An 18837-nucleotide genomic window follows, 5' to 3' on the forward strand; every position below is an offset into this window, starting at 1 on the left:
TAAATATCCTTACTTTATAATAAGGAAGTAATTTCCTTCCTTTTTACTCAGTCTGAGCTTTTGAAGCCTTGTTGACCGCTTTCTTTGCACATAGCATCCCTTATTTGAACAGATCTGGTTAAAAAACACCAAAGCAATTTTTTAAAAATCAGTTTCAGCAGTTTGTTTAGTAGTCCCAGCTTTGTATATAGTATTTGCATCTCTGTCCCAGCTTTGCCTATAGTGCTTCTTGCTCCAATGACAATTTGCCACCCTGCTGTCTTTGGCAAAAGTGTAGCTGCTCTTTAACTGGCAAACTCCTGATGGTATTCATCCCTCCTCCATGCTATCTTTGCAATTGTCCACCTGAGAAATTCCTGTCTGCATCCCAGCAGCTGGAGTATGTAAGCAGCAATATACCTGTAATGCCTGTTAGGAGGATACAGCAATGTGTTTCCCCTGTATGTGAGAAATGGCTGTTTAAATTTGTGGCCACAAATGAATAAAACTCTTGTCCTTGTCTTTCATGGGACCTTTCTCTGTCAGCAGCTGAAAGCAAGTGACTGGAATAAGGCAAGCACATGATGGTATTTCTCTCATATAGCCCACCAGTGTACTGTTATTTGTAGCTCAGGACCAGACACAGTATCTGTGTATTTAATATCACCCCAGGGATTTTCTGCTTAGGAATTTATTCAGGCATTTCCTGAAGCAAGAAAAGTTATAACTTTCACAATATCCTGCACATTGTGTGAAGAATGGCCATGTGACTTTAATTAATTTAATGTTACTCTTTCTTGTTTTACTTTTAGTGAACAGAGTTGAAAAGTCATTCCCTATTCATTTTCATCCTAGTTGTTTTGCCCTAAAAATCTTCACCAGTTCACACTTGGTGCAGCGGTTTTGTCTGCAGTCATCTTTCTGCTTTGGCAGGAAAGGTGCCTGCTCCCCAAAACCCCTGGTCAGCCTCTTTGCTGCTCTGACCGTTGGTACTTTCCATGTCTGGAGAAGCTTCAGACATTTGAGCCAATTTTTTTGTACACTCAAGCCTGAAAAGCCAACTGCACTTCTCTTAGTGTTTCAAAATGACCTTTTAGTGATGCCCAGAACTGTTTTTGAAAGCCTGGGCATGTCTTCATTGCTTCTGTTGTCATCTTGCTGTAGATGCATTAGCATGAAAAAAAGTTTTGTTTGTCCCTTAACTAGTTCATTTTGCTGATTGTTAATTGTGTCTGTTCATACGAAACATTCCAGCTCAATGAATCGCTTTTGATGTGTTTTTAACTGAAAAACCCCAACCTATAACAAAGCAGGAAAAATATGGGTAACCAGTAAAATTAGTCAACAAGATTAAGAGTTACTGGGCAGCCAGATTACATATTCTAAACTAGAGCTCACTGAAATTATGACAGCTAAAGTAGTTTAACCATTAATGATAATAATTTTGCATCTCTTTCAGAGCTGGCGAGCACTAAACTGGGGTTAAAACAATATTATGATGATTTTTGTAGTTGAAATGTTGTTGGAACTGTAAGAGAATTGAGCCACATTGTTCATAATAGTGAATGGTGGTCAGAAATTTCAGGCAGGAAATTATGCAGTGCACTTCAGGTAACCCTGAACAGGTTTACTGAACTATATTTAGAAAAATGTTTCCTGCAAACAGCATAGTGAGAGGGGCAGGGCACCAGGAAGAATGCTTCATTTAACAGCGCTTTGGGAAAGATCTGTGTAGAACCCTCAACAGTTAAATTGGTCTCTGGGGAACTTTATCACTTAGAATAATTATCTGCATTATACAGTTTTAGTGAAACAAAACAATATTTATACTGGCAGCTATTAAGGCTGAAGTCTTTGGACTAAACTTGACATAGATTTAACCTTAGCATTAATTTGCTGGCAACTTGTCCATGTGGTAGAATGGGTAAAAATAAACCTTGTTTTTTTTCTCTTTTCTGTTTTTTTTTTTTAATTTTTTTTTTTTTTTTTTGGAGGGGTGTGAGTGAAGTTTGTGCTGGGTTTTCGGAGGTTTTTGTAAGAAAAAGCTTTTGCTGTGTAAAAAAAGCTAGCATTTTGCAAAGCTGGTGTCATGGTTACAAAGCAAATTCATTGATAATAGCTCTCCAGTGTTGTGGCATGGTTTTAGTGGCAAACAGCAATGGGCTTGTGGACATCCAAGAGCTGAGGATGTCCTAACTGCCTGTGGTGAGTGTCAGTGGGGTATCTTATAGGACAGCAGGGCCACATGTTGTGGTCTGAGCTGGAGCAGCCCTGCAGACTCGTCCCACTGAGCAGAATAGATGTGAATGTGGTACTGCTCCCTGCTAAGGAGAGGAGGCTTTGAAAGGAAGAAGATTGCAAGACATGTTACCATAAACACAACCTGAATTTTCTTTTTCTGTCACCCCAAGCAGAAAATATAGCTAGTGGGGCCTGTCTACTTACTTCCATGCTTGAATCACAAAGATTGGTAATCTGCTCTAGTCTAGGGCTTCAAGGCTTCCTCTACTCGAAGTGTAAAGTCATGAGCTTTTAATCCTGAACATCCAGAAATTTTGATTCTCAGTGGTGGCAAAGTTTGTTGCTAGCCTACTGGACACGCTCAGCAGCTGAAATGTCACCTCCACAGTACAGCTGTTTCAAGGGTAAACACGGATCCCAGTCTCTTAAACAATATCAAATAATTCCAAGCTTCAATAAGTTGATAAAATTAAAGCAGTGAAGATGTGGATGACTTACAAAAGCTGAAGTCTGCCTGCAGAAGTGTTAAGCCAGCAGATTGACAAGAAGCTTCTCACTAACAAATTAGAGCAACTGCATTTAACATACGTTTTGGAAAAACATGTAATGTAGAGACTGTAGTTTGCCCTGTAAGTGGAGAAATTACCTCTGGTTTGTGTGATTTCATGAACATCTGACCACTGGGTGATGAACTCCGTAGTTGCTGCCAGATCAAGCAGTTCATACAGAGAAGGAAAGCATTTTATTTTTCTGAAGTGAATTTTGGGAAATCACCATACATAGGAAGCAGAGGCCATTCCAGTGAGATGTGAAAAGCCACCATAAAAGCCTATGGGAATAAGCTTGAGCCTTTTATGTGCTCAGCTATCAGTTTGAAGTTGTTGCATTAATGCTTGTTTTTGGAAGAATAAAGAGGTGGGGGTTGTTGGTTGGTTGGGGCTTTTTTCCCCTCAACCTCTTACAGCTTTTAACATTCTTTAAAAATTAAATTGATATTTAAAAATTAAATTCCATTCTCAGAGTAGGAATGGTGAGAAACTTATTTGATAAGTCTCTGGGTATAAGGAGGATTCAATAAAATGAATATGAAAATGAGATCATGTTCCTTGCTGATGTCATACTTCAGTAATACATCCTGAATATTAAAACAAAACACTTCAATTATTGTTTCATCAGGTACTTAGACTTTCTTTTAATGAAAACTGAACTAGAGATGAATAATCAGAATTGATTCTAATTTAATTTTATTACAATATGCATGGCCTTCTGTTTTGCATCTGCTGTCAGTTTTGTGGATTTTATTAGAATAGATATGTCAAGTCAGATACTAAGATCTATTTTTGCTTATATAAAAAGATTAAACATTAGATGCTTGTAGTAGAATGTGATGTTGGAGCAGGAAGTATCTAACTTAAAACAGTATCTCATGGATATTTTTAAACAGAACCTGCTTTTCTGGCATAGTTGCTGTACTTCTGATGGGAAGTTACAGTGAAACTTTATATAAATATAATTATGAACATTTGAATATAACTGTGAATCATGAAAGTGAGCATCAGGAACAATAACTGGAACATTGTGTATCTGGATGTATCTTTCACAGCGGCAGAGTTACAACAGCAGAACTGTGTTAGACTTTTTTTCTTTAATTGAATTATTTTGCATTTTCTTTTCTCTCAATATTTTAATTTTGTGAGTCGATTCTGCTTTTCTTGGAGGACAGAGGTCTCTGCCGCAGCTGCTGCTGTATGTGCTGCCATGCCTAATGGCATGGTTATAATTCTCCTGTTAGTATGACAGTGGGACTAAAAATCTGTGGTCTTCTGACTGTACTTTTGCAGTAACCAGAGCTGCATGCTGGTACCTTATCACTTTCATTTATCACAGAAAAAAACCAAACAGGAATGGGCTGATTGTTAAAAAGAATTTAGAAGCACATGTAGGAATACAGAAACCGTTACCACTTTAACACAGATTTTTGCAACAGGGAGAGAGGAAGTGGAGGCAGGAAAGGACAGGGTTGAGGGAGTGACAAGCTGTGGCAGACCCAGCCGGAGGACACAGAGACAAGTGATGGAAAGCATCCTGCGCTCCTGTGCTGGAGGCTCGCACTCGTGCGCTACCAGAAAAGGGTCTCACCCCCTCTAGTGGCTTGCATTCCTCTTTGGTGGTGATGATGCTACAAACTTAAGCGAGCACATATAGCTAGAGCACGGGCTCCCGGAGATAAGGGATGACTCTCCTGTAGCTTCAAGTTTCTGCTATTTTTTTTGTACGCTGTTAGCACGGCAGCATGTTTTGTAAGTGTTAATTAAGCATAAATCAAGTTAGCCGTCCTTCTGGTGCCTTCGTGCTTTCGGATCGCCCTTCGCTGCGTCGGAGTGCAGCCCAGCTTTAGGCTGGGCAGGCTGCCCGTGCTCGCAGCTCTCCGGGTGCAGCCTGCTGTGCACTGACCCTTCGGGCGCGGTGGGACCGCGGGGCGCTGTCCCCGCTGCCAGCCCACTCCCAGGTCACAGTGCCATCAAGTGGATGCCAGGCACTGCGGCTCCAGCCGGCGCCTCGAGCTCCTCATCCCTTCTTATCGCCCCAAAATCCTACTGAACCCGACTTCGCTTCCTTGCGCTTCTGACTCTGTCACCTGCCTAGGAGAGGATTCTCGTGTCTGCCTTAATACGGAACGAACAGTGTTTGCTATTTCTTTGTCCTGGCTTTGTTGTGCAGCCTCAGACCTTATTTGCCTCCAAATTTTCAGCGTTCTTCTGAGGCTGAGAAGATCAAGAGACTTTAAGCGTGCTTCAGGTATTGTCACTCAAAAATAGTCTTATGGCTACCTGAGCCAAGAAATGGCTTGCACTCAGTAGCTGTCTCCCTGTTTGTCCACAAAGTTATCTAGCATCTCTGCATATATGGCTCCTTCAGTCTAGCAATTTCATCAATTATTAAAAATTGAACATTTCCTTTTATTAGATGCTGAAAGTAGCTGAATATTTTCCGACAGAATATTTTTTCAGTGACTTACAGCTTTATCACATTTTAGATGTTTGAGGTGAATGTTTGTGGTTTTTTTTCCTCAAGAAGAAACTCCTTTGAATTTTGCCTTTTTTCTTTTAGTGTGTTCAAAATATTTTTTTTCTCTCAAGCTGTTTTTGAAAATATTTTCTTTGTCACGCTATTGCACATTAAAGTTCTGGAGAAGAATTCTTGGCTGTGAGCTGGGATATACACAGCTTGGTTACTGTGAGAAGCCCAACACTCTTCATGTGGTTTTAAAAAGTTTTTTTTTTTTTTATTTTAATTGCATCTTCAGAACTTTGTTATTCTGCTTGCTAGTTTATGGCTCATTTTACATCTCTTGTTTTTCTCCTCCTACTTCAACAGCTGTATCACCATTTTTGCAACAGGCAATGTTGTCTTCCTTCAGCATATTTCCTTTTATCCTGTTGCCATGCTTTTGCTAGCATCCCTCTTTCTCCTGACGCCTTCTGCAGATGGTAGTATTTGTGACTGAGGTAAGAGTCTCAATAGATTTTCTGTTTGATAGAAGTCATGTGTTACTTCTCATTCAAACACTAAACAAGTGTTTGGTGGTGGCAAAAAATCTTTTGGTTTTATAACAGCTTCTGCATGTTCAAAAGACTACACAGTAAAGAAATTCTTCCTCATATTCACATGGAACTTCCTGTGGATCAGTTTTCTTCCCACTGCATTTTGCCCTGTTGCTAGCACTACTCAGACTTGGTTTGTAAAAGAGGTGCTCCAGTCTCCTAATCACTGAACCCCTCCACTGGACCTGCTCCAGGATTTCCATGCCTCTCTTGTACTGAGGTGCCCAGAATTTGACACAGTAAGAGAGTGTTCTTCATTTCACATTGCTCAATGGAATAGAAAGTGCATTAATAATGTGCACATTACCATTTCAAGTGATGTGCTAAACCTTAAAGTCAGTAGTTTTAATCACTCTGCTCTTCATGTGTTGATAGCCACATGAAGCAACCAGGCTCTTTTATGGAATATAAGGCTCAAGAAGTCCCTTGTCCCCAGTTACCACACTGATGTGCACTTGTCATGGTGGAAACCAGAGAAACTTATGTAGTATATGCCTGTATAAGCAGAAGTAAGAGAGGTTTGTGGGCATATACGAGGGAGAAGTAGCAGAGCCCTGAGAAAGATGAGTTTTTGTCTGAAGGCTAACTCAGAGCAGAAAATGTGCTCCTGATTATTTTCTTCTTGGTTCAACCTGATGAATTAATTCACTCATTATATAAAACAACATTGCTTCAAAGCAGTATCTACTTCTTTAGTCTAGCTCTTTTAATGACACAAACTTGTAGTCACAGTTGTGCTAAATGGGCCTGAAGAGAGTGTGTAAGTGGGCCTAAATCAGTGTGTAAAATTCAGTACTTCTATCAAAATGTAGATATTAAATCTGTACCTGTTTAATTGTCTCATGATCAGAAACATCTCCTCAACAAAACAAGTCCAATCTCAACTCATATATTTGAAGGTTCCCCATGCATTTCTACAAATTGCAGAATTTTTTGTGGTAGCCATTCATTGATACCTTTGGCATTTCTTTTGCACTTAAGGGAACATGAAAAGTACTGATTTGCTACTGATTTTGCTGATTTATAAATTCAAGCACAACTTTTTTGTGAAGAATGTAAATGGGTGCTGAACATATCAGCAGGAAATTAATTTTTATATTCAAAATTAAGCTTTATGGGTATTTGTGTATGTATTGCAGTCAGTCTGGTAGCTCTGTTGGTAATGAGCCCGTTTAGTTATGGTAGGAAGTGCAACATTTGTCATCACATAAATCACATGTCTGCAGGATGACTCTGGAAGTCTTGGTTTTCAGCATGCTTGGCCACATACTGGACTGGACACTGACACATTTTGACATGGAAATTCATAGTTTCTGTTCCCTTTAACTTTATGGCACCTCATTTCCTAGCTGCTAGCATCTGAACATAGTATAACTTTACAGAGGCATATCCTCCCAAGGAGACCTAAGAGCAGTGTTACTGCTACCCAATAGTCCCAAAAAAGGGAAATGTTGACGTGCTTTCTCAGCTGCAGGACAAGGAGAAGGTCTGTCACCTCTGAAGTGGAAGTCTGCAACCCATACTGGTAACTACCACAGAAAAGAAGCAATGCCTGTCCAGTGCCTTGGCTGTCCCTCACTACAGAGAAACTGGGAGAAAGGAAAGAGCTGCCTGGGGAAGAAGGAAAAATTCACTGCTGTTACACAAAGATTTATTTATCAAGAACTTAAACTTTCATAGTATATGGGAACAGAAGGAAAATCTGGTTTTCAATGAAGATTTCTTAGGAAGTGAAACCATTTTGTTCTTTGTACTTTTGTGGTGATTTGATGGTGCTTTGAAATCTACTGATGTTCATTTAGAAGCAATGTCTTGCAGTAGCCCTCCAGGTCACTGGCAGAGCTGAGAAAGAAACCACAACACTCTTGACTGTTTACTTCTGTGTGTCCTGGCTACTGGACCTAATCTTCTCTTCCATTTAAAAGAGAGAAAACTGTATGCTGATTATATTCTGAGTAAGACGATAACCGCAGGTATCATGAGGAAAAGTGAATTGTTGAATTTGGTTAAAGGAAATTAAGAACTCAGTGTATTGTAGAGTAGACAGCAGAGTATTTGGATACAAGTAAAGCTACTCTACCCAGTTGTTTAAGAAGAGTTCCTTAGAGCAGTGAGGGATTGTGAGCTGCCAGGTCTGTCTGGGCAGAGGATATAAAGGCACTCCAGGCTTTGAGGCAGGATTTGTTTGCAGTTCCTGTAGCAGGCCAGCAGGAATATGTCCTGTAGTGCTTGTGGGGCCCTGTGTGCTGCTCTGCACAAGGGGCACTGCTCAGCTGCCAGTGAGATCGTGTGACACTGCTGCTGGTGCAGAGATTGCCTGCCAGCCGCATGCATGAAAGCAGATAAAATCAGAAATACTCCTATGCTCTGGAGTATTTCCTTTCCTCATCAGTATGGATTTGGTTCTTGGCTTTCCATGAATCTGCACAGGGGTGAAAAGGGATACATGGGGAAGGAGCAGCAATGCCAGAAAAGGCTAGTTCATAGCTGTGAGAAACAGGAGACTGAAAAAGTGTGTGTATGGATTGTTTGTTTGTTGGTTGGGTTTTGGATTTTTTTTCCCCCGGTGGTTTGGGTTTTTCTGTTAGGTTGGTTTTGTTCTTTTTTTTTTTTTTTTTTTTTTTTTTCCCCAGCATATGAAATCAGATTTACAGTTAAAATTAAAAATTACCTGTTTTCAGAATCAATAAAGTCTTTGCAGGAAGCCCTTTATAAATAAAGTGCTTTAGGCAATTTGCATAAGAATAAAGAGCTCTTTGGTTCTGTGGATTTGATAGTACTGCACCATCTATTGGTCTTTTTCAGTGAAATCCATTTATGCTTTGAGTTCAGTTCCTAAAAACACCATAAAATTCACTGTTACACAGGCACTGGTAAAAATTTTGTCATGAGAAACTAGCAAGAACAAATCCCATTTATAAGACCATGTTGTATTTCAGGACAATTGACAGGCAGGCCTGCAGAATTCACCAATTCTTGAGCTGTTCTAGTTCCATGAATAAAGAAAATACTTTCCTTATGGAAGTAGTGAATTTCTTACTATTAAAAAAAAAAGCTAATGAATTAAAATAATTTTTTATTTTGAGAACTATTAGATAACTTAGTTGCTTCATAAGCAGAGATGAAGTTGAAAATAATAATTTTGAGAAGAGAATAAACTGAAAAAGAAGATAGAAAAGATGGAAAAATGAGTGGGTGTAAGAACCGCGACAAGATTGAATGCATATCAAAAGACACACTAAACTAAGAATGATAGTTTCTTAAGCAGATAAGAAATACTGGGCATCAGGAAAATATTAAAACTCATGAAAAAAGGAAAAAAAGCAGAAGGAGAGCAAATATGGACGAATGTGCAGTGAACTGAATTTGAATTTTTTTTGTTGTACTTCTACTCAGCTGTAAGATGCAAGGGTGTATGACACCCAGGGCACTTCCCTGATCAGACAGCCTTGCCTTGGTGAGTATTCATTGCTTGATTAATGTCAACTTGTGCAGTCCAAAATTATGGAGACAAAAAAAGAGCAAACCTACTCAAACCCTAATCAAATCAAAGAACAGTGTTCTATTCTTGCACTTTTTAGTAAAATATCTATGAGGGGAGCATAGCCTGTATGATGAAAGGAAATAGTTTACCTATTATTTCTGTAGCTTAAAGACAAGATATCCATACTCAGTTTGTGAAATATTTTAACCTCTGGTACTATAGAATCAAGCTAAATTTACTCTGATACTACTTAGAGGCTAATTAATTATGATACTACTTAACTGGAAGCAAAGCCTTATTTTGCTGAGTGATCTGTAGAAGTTTAAAATCATTTGGCCCTTACTGAACTGCTAATAACATAGGCAGAAGCAAACCCTTAACATCAGTAAGTTTGCACCAAGGAAGACAGTATTGACTTCTGAACACAACTCAGCTGCCTGAAATCTAATGTTCTCCAGTGTGCAGTTTAACAGCCATATTAATATTAATACTTTAGGGTTTTTCTTCTGAGGCACACAGTGAGACGTGTATGTAAGTTTATGTGTGGAAGAACCTTGTGTTGCTGGAAGGAAAATGTATGACCGTAAGTAACAGTCTTGCTTATATACCTGATTTTCTGTATATAAAGGCTGACTTTATTGGGTTTGATTGTTTTGCTTTCGTTTGTTTGTTTCTTTTTCATTTACACAGTGTTTTGTTTAGATACACAATCACTTCAATCCAAGATTCAAAACATTACATGATTTTTCAGATTATGGGGCAGGATGCTGTGTGCTTACTAGGCATGAGATTAATATATTTAAAAATTTACACTGCACTGTTCTGTCTCTCCGAGGATGTAACCCATTGTATGTTTCATAATGCTCTTCTCACTGAGAGGTCATTTAGGCAGTTGTTCTGAACTGTTCTGTGCTCTTCACTGAGTTGCCCCACAGAAAGAAAGGAAGACAAATGGCCTCATGTGAAGCTGTAGGAAAAACAGCATATGTCCACTTGCAGATGAAGGAGAAAGAGATATGTAATTGGCAGCAAATGCTGATGCTTCTACAAATTACAGCTAGCAAAAGCCTGAGCGCTGGGGAAGAGTGTCTGAAGGTAGAGAATGTAATGTGAAAATATAAATACTTTCCTGGACCAGTGAGTGAGACACTGCAGACAAGACTATAATCATAAGCTTGGGGCAACCATATTTTAGCTTGAATAAAATAGCTTTTTTTTTTCCTAAAGCCTGCAACATGCATGTCTTCAAGTATAAAACACTGCTATAGGAAATAATTCCAGTAGGTGCTGTGAAAGAAGATAGGGTGGGGTTTTTCTCTGTGTGTGTGACCCTGGAATCCTGTGCTTATCTTGCAACCATGTGAAAAGTTGTATGTTACCACATCAAATCCATAGAAGTCTGCAAGATAAAAATGCAGTGTGGGTTTTATCAGGGAGAAGCTGCAGCCAGTTTTCATGGCTCCTCAAAGGTGAGCAAACTCAGTGTCCCCAAATTGTCTGTGCTCCACAGACAAGCACCTTAGGTAAATAATGACTAGTACAGTTACACCGCCAGAATTCAGCAGTGCAGTTCCAGTTTATAAATAACTTTGTCTAGAAATCAGATAGCATGTGCAGGTGTGAGTCATTAGTGCAGGAGACACAATGATGTGTGGAAAAAGCATGGCTCACATCCAAAGCAGCCCACACACTTTCATCAGCCCCTTGAAGTCTGCAGCACAGAAAATAAATTTTTCACATCAGGATGCTGAAGCCCACCCAGACTTAAAACTCAAAGGTGCAGCAATATGGAATCCAGTGCTTCTCCCAGTACCTTGTTGATCAGTCATGTTCAAAAGGCAGTTTTGTAAGTCACTAATTTACTGAATTAATTATCACAATTTCAATTAACGTTCACAAATGTGTGCCACAGATGCTTTCTGTAAATTGTTGTTTTAGAACACATACTTACTTGTAAGTTCTAAGGAATTAAGGAAGTATCTAAATTATTTTTTGATTTTCTTTTTAAAATTTCATGAGTTGAAACTGGAAACAGTTAATGATATTGACTTCCTTGGTTGCAGGGCTAATGGAAGGTGTAATGAAGAAATCAACAAATACCAAAATAGTATTTAGGATAAAGTGCTAGTTTTGGAGAGAATTCGAAGGAAAGAAAAAACAAGCTTTTTTTTTGTTGTTGTTTGTTTTGTTTTGTTGAACATGCCTGATTTAGTTTTAACAGGTCGCAAATTTTATCCTTTCAAGGCTTAACTTAAGCTGAAAGGGGATACCTTGAGTTCTGATGCCAGGTGAGGGTTCTTAGCAAAACAACTGAATTTTCAAACAGGATTCAAGTTATTTTTATAACTAAAGTTTAAAGACATAAGTAAGTGAATCCTTTTTCATATGAAAGCACATTTCCATCCTAGGACTGGTATGTTTTCAATACAGCAGATTGAATCGTTGTTTATCTTCATAAGTTGCACATTTTACTATTTGTTGGACAATCTTTTTTGCCATATGTCTTCTTTTTCCTATTTTTGCAGTGAAGTAAAGAGAGAAAACTGAAGCACAAGTTTGGATCACTTTCTCTAAAATATTGAGGTTAGGCCTTACCAAAAGGCACCATATATTTTTTTCTTACTGTCATTGAAGTTACAGTTAAGATTCAAAGTTCTGTGCAGAGATTAGAATCTCTTTTCATTTTTCTGTTGGCACATTCTTGTGCATGGACTAAACAGTAAAATGTGGTATTTGGACATTCTGGTAGATATAGAATATAATTACAGAAAAAGTGTGGAATGTCTAACCATTCAGGCTGCACTAAAAATTACCTGGTTCCACAGAAATTCTGTTAATATTTATACTCAGTTCCTTCTGACTGACATCTGCCAGGAAAGGGTAAAAAAATTTAATGTCAGCCTGCTTTCAGTAAAATTAGTACAGCCAGAGCTGATTAAAAATGGCCTGAGGAATCAACCACCTTTCCACATTTTTAAAGACAACAGAATTCTGTAAATTGCAGCCGTGTTAATCCAAATAAAGATGTCAGGGGTAGAACTGCAGGCTCACAGTAATGTAAATCAGAGCACTATTTGGCTCAGCTACTTTTCTGCTACTTTTTTCTTGAAACTGGAGAGGTAATGTATAATTGTTCAACATACTTTTCTATAAATAGTTTTATTAAGAAAGCAGTTCAGGAATTTTTCTGTACTTTGTGATGGTCTTTCAAAATCTCATTTCATTTGAAATAAATAAAAATTAGCCTTCTTCTTTCTTGTGGTTTTAGAAGTTATTCTATTGTCTTGGAATCAGGTTACTTTTCATTTGTCACCAATGCAGTAGCTGCCAACCTCAAACCACTAAGAATAGCTAAGTTTCTTTCCAGCAAATTCTCTGTCACTTTACATAGTAGCTGTTCTAAAGATATTATTACTATACATGGCTTTCTTTCTTCCTCAGATATGAACTCAACACGAGGTCTTGAGCTGTTTTCTTAAAGGCAAACCTTTGCAGGGTTTTTTCCCCTACTTGCTCATGTGAAACATTATCACAGTGTTATGGGTACACACTACAGTATGTTAGAAGTACTTTTAATCAGTTCTGGAAATGCTATAATTCAAAACAATTCAGACTACTTAATTTGTGTAATCAGATTCAAATAACAGCATGTGTCAAGTGTGTCCAGTTGTATAATCAATTCTGCTAAAACAAGATTCTGTGCTTTTGCAGAAACGTTGCATTCCTAAGAAAAAAGTTATGAGTAAAAATTATATATTCCAAATACACTACATTCCTTACCATCATTTTTCATCTTAAAAAGTGGAAAAAAGAGTAAGAGCAACTCTCTGTGGAAATATATGAAGAGTAGGCAAGTGTCACCAGCATGAAATGCCATGACATTCAATATACTATTAGTCACTAAATATACATAAATTCAAAATAGGCAAATGTAAACCACTGTCAAATTTCCCAATGTTGAGGAAAATCCTCAACAAAATAATGTAAGGATATCTGTAAAAAGTATGATGTGATTGTGTTGTATTGTGGTGGTGCTTCTATGTATTGTGGAAGAAAGGGTCAAGGTGCAGATGGATCTTCTTGGTTGGAAGAGAGATATAAAATGATGTGATGAAAGGAAGGGTCACTTATGCTATTTGTTGTCCTTTGTGGGATATTTCCACTCAGTTGAAGATTTTTTCTGTTTGAGGGTGAAGTTTTTGTTGCCTAAGAAACACTAGAGAAAATTTGTTTGTCAAGCAATAATGTAAGGGAATACAGTTGGAGTCTTGACTCCCTGGCTTGCTTTTAAGCTGTCACCAAATTATGCATGTCACTTAACAAAAAAATCGCTTCACATTTTTTTCTAGTGGAACAGAACCAACCTTTTCCATCCCCCTGGAACTGATGCTGCAAACAGTGAGAAGCTGGGTGAGCTAAACTTAAGCACATCAGGCACGATGTAACCTGGTTGGTTGATGTGCTAGATTCAGGCTTTTGTGTTCCAGTTGAAGCTTCAGTTGGAAGGATTTTGCTGACATTGGCTACTTCAGTCAGGCAAAAATGCCCACCTTGCTGAAAGAGGAGCTCAGCATGGCAACGGATCAGGCATCTGCAGTAAGTTCTGCCAGAAACAGTCTCTCTTAAACAAAGTCCAATATGGAAAAAAGGCTACTGTTCAAGTAATTTCTTCTTCAAAAATCAGAAAACACGTCTTGAAGTACGTGAGAAAAGAACTTGAATAAAAACTTATTAATATCAGTGGGATCTCAGTGCAGACCGTTACATATAAATTAGCTATTTTTTTTCTTTGTTAAACTGCACACAGCATTCATACAACAGCAGGATTAAGTTTCAATCATGATCCTACACAACATGTCCAGCTGTGGGTTTCCCAGTACAAGTTTGTCCATGAATGTACTGGATAGAGTCCAATAAAGGTACAGAAAGAGGATTAAGAAGTGAAGACTCTCCCCTGTGAGGAAAGGCTTAGGGAGCTGGGACTGTTTAGCAAAGCAGTGCTGTCAGCTCATGGAGGGGTCTCATCACTGTGTATAAGTAGAGGATGGTAGGATACAAAGATGGCATAGCCAGACTCTTTTCAGTGCCAAGACTCTTTTCAGTGCCAAGTGCAGGACAACAGGCAATGAACATACGCTTAAACACTGAAAACTCTGTCTGAAAGTCAGGATACACTTTTTTTTTTTATTGTGAGAGACACAGACAAGTTGCTCAGAGAGATTGTGAAATCATCAGCCTTGGAGATATTCAAAAGCTGTCTAGACAAAGTAGAAAGCTTTAGGCAGTCCTGCTTGAGCAGTGTTGGACCAAGTGACCTCCAAAGGCCCCATCCAGTCTCAGCCAGTTTGTGTTTCTGGTTCTGTATCTGCACTGTGGCTCTAAAGAGAAGATTTTAATTCATACGAAAAGTGAAAGAAGGCATCTCCATTCAGTTATGGATAAGTCAAGAATTAACAGAAGTAGTTTTCAGTTTGTGTACTTTAATACTTATGGTCATCAGCAGGAAGTAAGTAAATGTATTTGTCATCATGAACAAGAACTGGGAGTTGGTAACTGAGTTCTAAGTAGAACTGTGACTTGAAGATGACATTCTAATTGTATGGATGCATATGGAATTTATCTCTTGGTTTCAATGTCACTCAATTAGTGTGGTCAACTGTTATATATATTGTCTGCCAGGCAACAGATGAGTGCAACTTGAAAAGGTAAGATCAAAGTCTGCAATTATGTTGTAAGAAAGATAGCTTTCAGGTGATACTTATTAATTCTTCTATGCCAATTTAAAGGTCTGATCTGTAATTCCTATTTTTAGCACTGGTAGTATCAGTCTTCACAGCTCTCACTTTGCCAATGCAAAGATCTTCCCATCTCATGCAGTGACATTTATAAAGCTGGTTCCACTGATTCAAGCCTAGTGGAAGCCAGGAGTCTTTCCAAAATTTTGACAAAATCTTTCTTTGTGACCTTTTTCCTCCCTTCAGAAATCAGTTAATTTTTCTTTGGCTCAGTTTTGCTGTCTCTAGATAAAAATTACTACCTGACATTGCTGCTGTAAAACTTTGTTCATGGTCAGCCAAAGTGCTTTGAGACACTGAGGTTTAGGCACTGCAGAACTGCCTGCCTTACATAACAACCGCAGGCTCCTGTGCTTGGGGGCTGGCCTCTAGTGACTCCTCTTCAAACAGGGCAGAGCAGAGCAGCCAGGCAGTAACAGCCCCTCTTAGTCTCTCTGGAAAGCATTACACAGGAGAAATGTCCTCTGTGAATTATCTCTGGTTGATTTTTTTTTAAAGGTAATTACATAATTTAGATATTTCAGATATAACTGACGTTCATCTTTGGATGGAGAGGAACTTTATTTGTGGGTAGGAGTCGTGGTTTTGAGGATTCATGACCTTTTGTGATGCTTCTTATCCCTGTTATTTCAGACAACTAATAAAAGCAGCTTAGCATTTCTCAGACTTAGCTACAAAGCCCTGTGGGTGGAAACCCTAGAGTTGATAAAGAAACATGATTTGTAACTGTTGGGTTGATTTAATGTCCTTCTACCTGTGGGTGGTCCCACAGACATAGCCCATAGCTCCACCACCCGGATCTGAGAGTCTCAGCAGCCCTTGCAGTGAGGAGTCCCCACTGCTGTCAGTATATTTGTGACACAGAAACGTGTCGGTTCACTGCTTTAATCATACTGCTGTAATTTTGCAGCCCTCCTTCGGGCTGCCTGCGAGCTGAGTTTTCCTTGCTTTACAGCTCAATGTGCATTTGCTGAAGCCCTGGGGCTAAGTGCTGATGCCAGGTATTGGTCTTAGAGATGCTTACACTGGCATGGTGATGCTCCTTATCTGCTACCTCTGCTCTTTTTCAGTTCATACACTTCTGATTTTAATAGAAACACTGGTATGCCTTGTGAAACTTTTTTCCTCCTCTTTTCCTCATTTTCCCTTCTGGAAATCCTGGCTTAATATCATATGTTGAATAACTAAGTAGCAGTTTGACGTGTTCGCTGGGATGGGGCTTATTGGTGGGCATCACTGATTCAGGTCTGTGTAAAATGTAGAGACATTTCCAGTGAAAATAGCTGGATTTTGTACGTAGGAGATCAGATGATTGGAGCCTAGAATAGCAGCCATTTTACATATATTTATTTTTGGCTTTCTATTCTTTAGCAGAAATGTTTTCATATTTCAGATTCATTTGGAGCAACACCATTTAAAATGAGGTGCTGAAAGGAAATTTACAGTACAGTTATTCTCCTTTTCACTTTATACCGAGTGCTACATTTAATGCAATGTTAAAATATTTATGTCTTACCCAATATTGTTTAAAATAGCTTTAATAGCAACTTCCAATGCTTTTTGTTTTTTGACAGTATAATTCAGCATTACTTTTTAAGGTTTTTTTGAGGTTCACACCTATGTAGTGAGGGGAATAATGGATAATATCTAGCTGTAAAGTGACTGGGTCAAGAACTGTTCAAATACCTTCCAGAAAAAAAAAATAATATTAGTAGATGTGTTCTGACTGTATAAACAGTTTTACAGGTGTATTATTGTAAATCAAGTTCAATGTGTTAATTTGTTTTCCCGGTTTAAAGACCTTGGGTGCATAGCAGAAAAGAGAGAAGATGAGGCTGTGTTGAACAACTAGAGGGCAGTGATGGGGCCTGCAGAAAAGTCAGAGTTGAGCACATTTGGCTGCACTGCCACCCTTTCCTGCCCCTTGGTCCTGCATGCAATCATCTCCCAGTGCCATGGCTTGTGAGGACAGTGACCTAGACAGGAGTCAGGTTTTAAAATTGTAATAAGTCTGCTTCTACCAGAGACATGTTTTGTAATCTGTCTGGTGATGCAGTTATCTAGTTTGAACGTGTGCCAGTAATTCTATGAGGCAGGCAAATACGGAGTCAGTGCTGAAGGATTGCTCCCGTGGTCCTTTTCAGGCTGTTTACAGACACCAAAAGCTTCCAGAGTTAGATAGTGAGCTTTATAGGGCAGAGATGCTGCTGGATGTTTGCAAGCATTAACACATTTTTATGCAACTGCATTAATAACCACATACAAATACAATCTTAAAAAAAAAAAATAAGGCAGTAGAAGACTAGTCCAGAAGCCTCTGCAGTTTCAGTGATACAAGCAGGAGCTCAGGAGCTATTTGGGTGCCTACAATTCATGGAGTGTTTTTACCAACCAATTGTTCTTCCCATGCTTTGGGTGGAAAAATAATTTTGGTAAATATTTCTTAGAACTGTGAACTTAGATGACAATTAAATTTTATCAGATGTGTGGCTTGCCAGACCCTGCACAGCTGGCAGGAGGTAATGGATTTTGGATGGACACTTGTGTTTAACCATTTTGCAATTGGATTTGGTTTACTGCTTTTAGAATTCAGTAGAATATTTAATTCTCTGAACCTATTTTGAACACATTAGGAAATGTTTTAAAGGGCAGCTGGCTTCCCTGATTTGGTTTCAAGTATGTCCACAAAGCATTTATCATTTTAAACTATAGCAAAAACATTTCCTTTGAAAGGACTTCTTTTCTCTTTCTAGGAAAGCTGTACTAGCTCCTTTCCCCACAGGCTCACCAAGCAAGCTGTGTAAAGAGAAGTGGCTCCTGTGGTCGCTAAAGAAAACAACTGAACCAGACAGGCATTTGTTGAGAGCTCAGCCTGGAGTTTGTGCCAGAGTGAGTACACAAGCATTACTGAGAAGCCTCTTTCTTCTGTCAGACATCAGAATTGTTTTCTTTTCTGACCACAGGCAGGGGGTGCTTGGAGTATGCCAGAAACGTGAGTTAGACTATCTGGGATAGTCATGGCAGCGTGTGCTCCCGGAGAAGGCTCCGTGAGCCTGAAGCTGTATGTGGGGGAAGCAGGGTAAATGTCACTGCATTTGCTGAAGCTGAAGTCAGGGCTGCTTTCCAGCCAGCAAGCGTGAAGCTCACGTTTTACCTCTGCAGTGTGCTGCCATTGCAGCACTGGCTGCTTTTCACCATTAGCTAATAACTTTCTGCATTGCAGGTCTGCACACATGCAACTTTGCTGCTTTTATACCTTCCTCTCCTAAGAGAAAATTTCAGACCTGACTTCCTGTGAGGCACACAATTCTAGAAAATAGTCTTCTTCAGGAGCTGGAAGCAGCGGGGCTTTTTCTGAACCAGCAGCAAGGAAAGAGCTTGCAGATTCCAAAAGGACCCTCATCCCCAGGCTGTGCAGCAAAGGGAAAGGTGGTATCTCTTGACACGCATTGTCAAAAAGAGCTTGGCCAGAGGTCTCCTTCCTGTTTCTGATGATAAAAAAAATTTGTATCACGTGTGAAGTTATATGAAATCCAAACCCAGATCATGAGAAGAAATCCTCATTTTTACATGTTCAGAGGAACACTAAGAAGCATTTTATTAACTTACGTATTTTATGTCTCATCATCTACGAAAAGCTAGTTGAAAGGAAAATGTGTGTCACAAGACATTATGCTGTTGTAGTGTAGGTGTCCAGATGCTGATGTGCTCAGACAACTGTGAAAGCAGGTGT

General features: G+C 39.0%; 1 protein-coding gene across 2 annotated transcripts in view; it reads left to right on the forward strand.

Annotated features, from left to right (window-relative positions):
• PDE11A (phosphodiesterase 11A) overlaps nt 1-18837 on the forward strand; it is a 106802-nt gene that overhangs the window by 20248 nt on the left and 67717 nt on the right. Inside the window, exon 1 of one of the 2 annotated variants that reach the window (XM_062498281.1) lies at nt 17862-17993. The exons of the other annotated variant lie outside the window; for it this stretch is intronic. The gene's annotated coding sequence lies outside the window, so the exon portion shown is untranslated. Of the gene's footprint in view, nt 1-17861; nt 17994-18837 lie in introns of those variants that run through there. 2 annotated transcript variants of the gene reach the window in all.

Source organism: Cinclus cinclus, chromosome 9 (assembly GCF_963662255.1).
Source record: "Cinclus cinclus chromosome 9, bCinCin1.1, whole genome shotgun sequence".
Classification (NCBI taxonomy): Eukaryota; Metazoa; Chordata; class Aves; order Passeriformes; family Cinclidae; genus Cinclus; species Cinclus cinclus.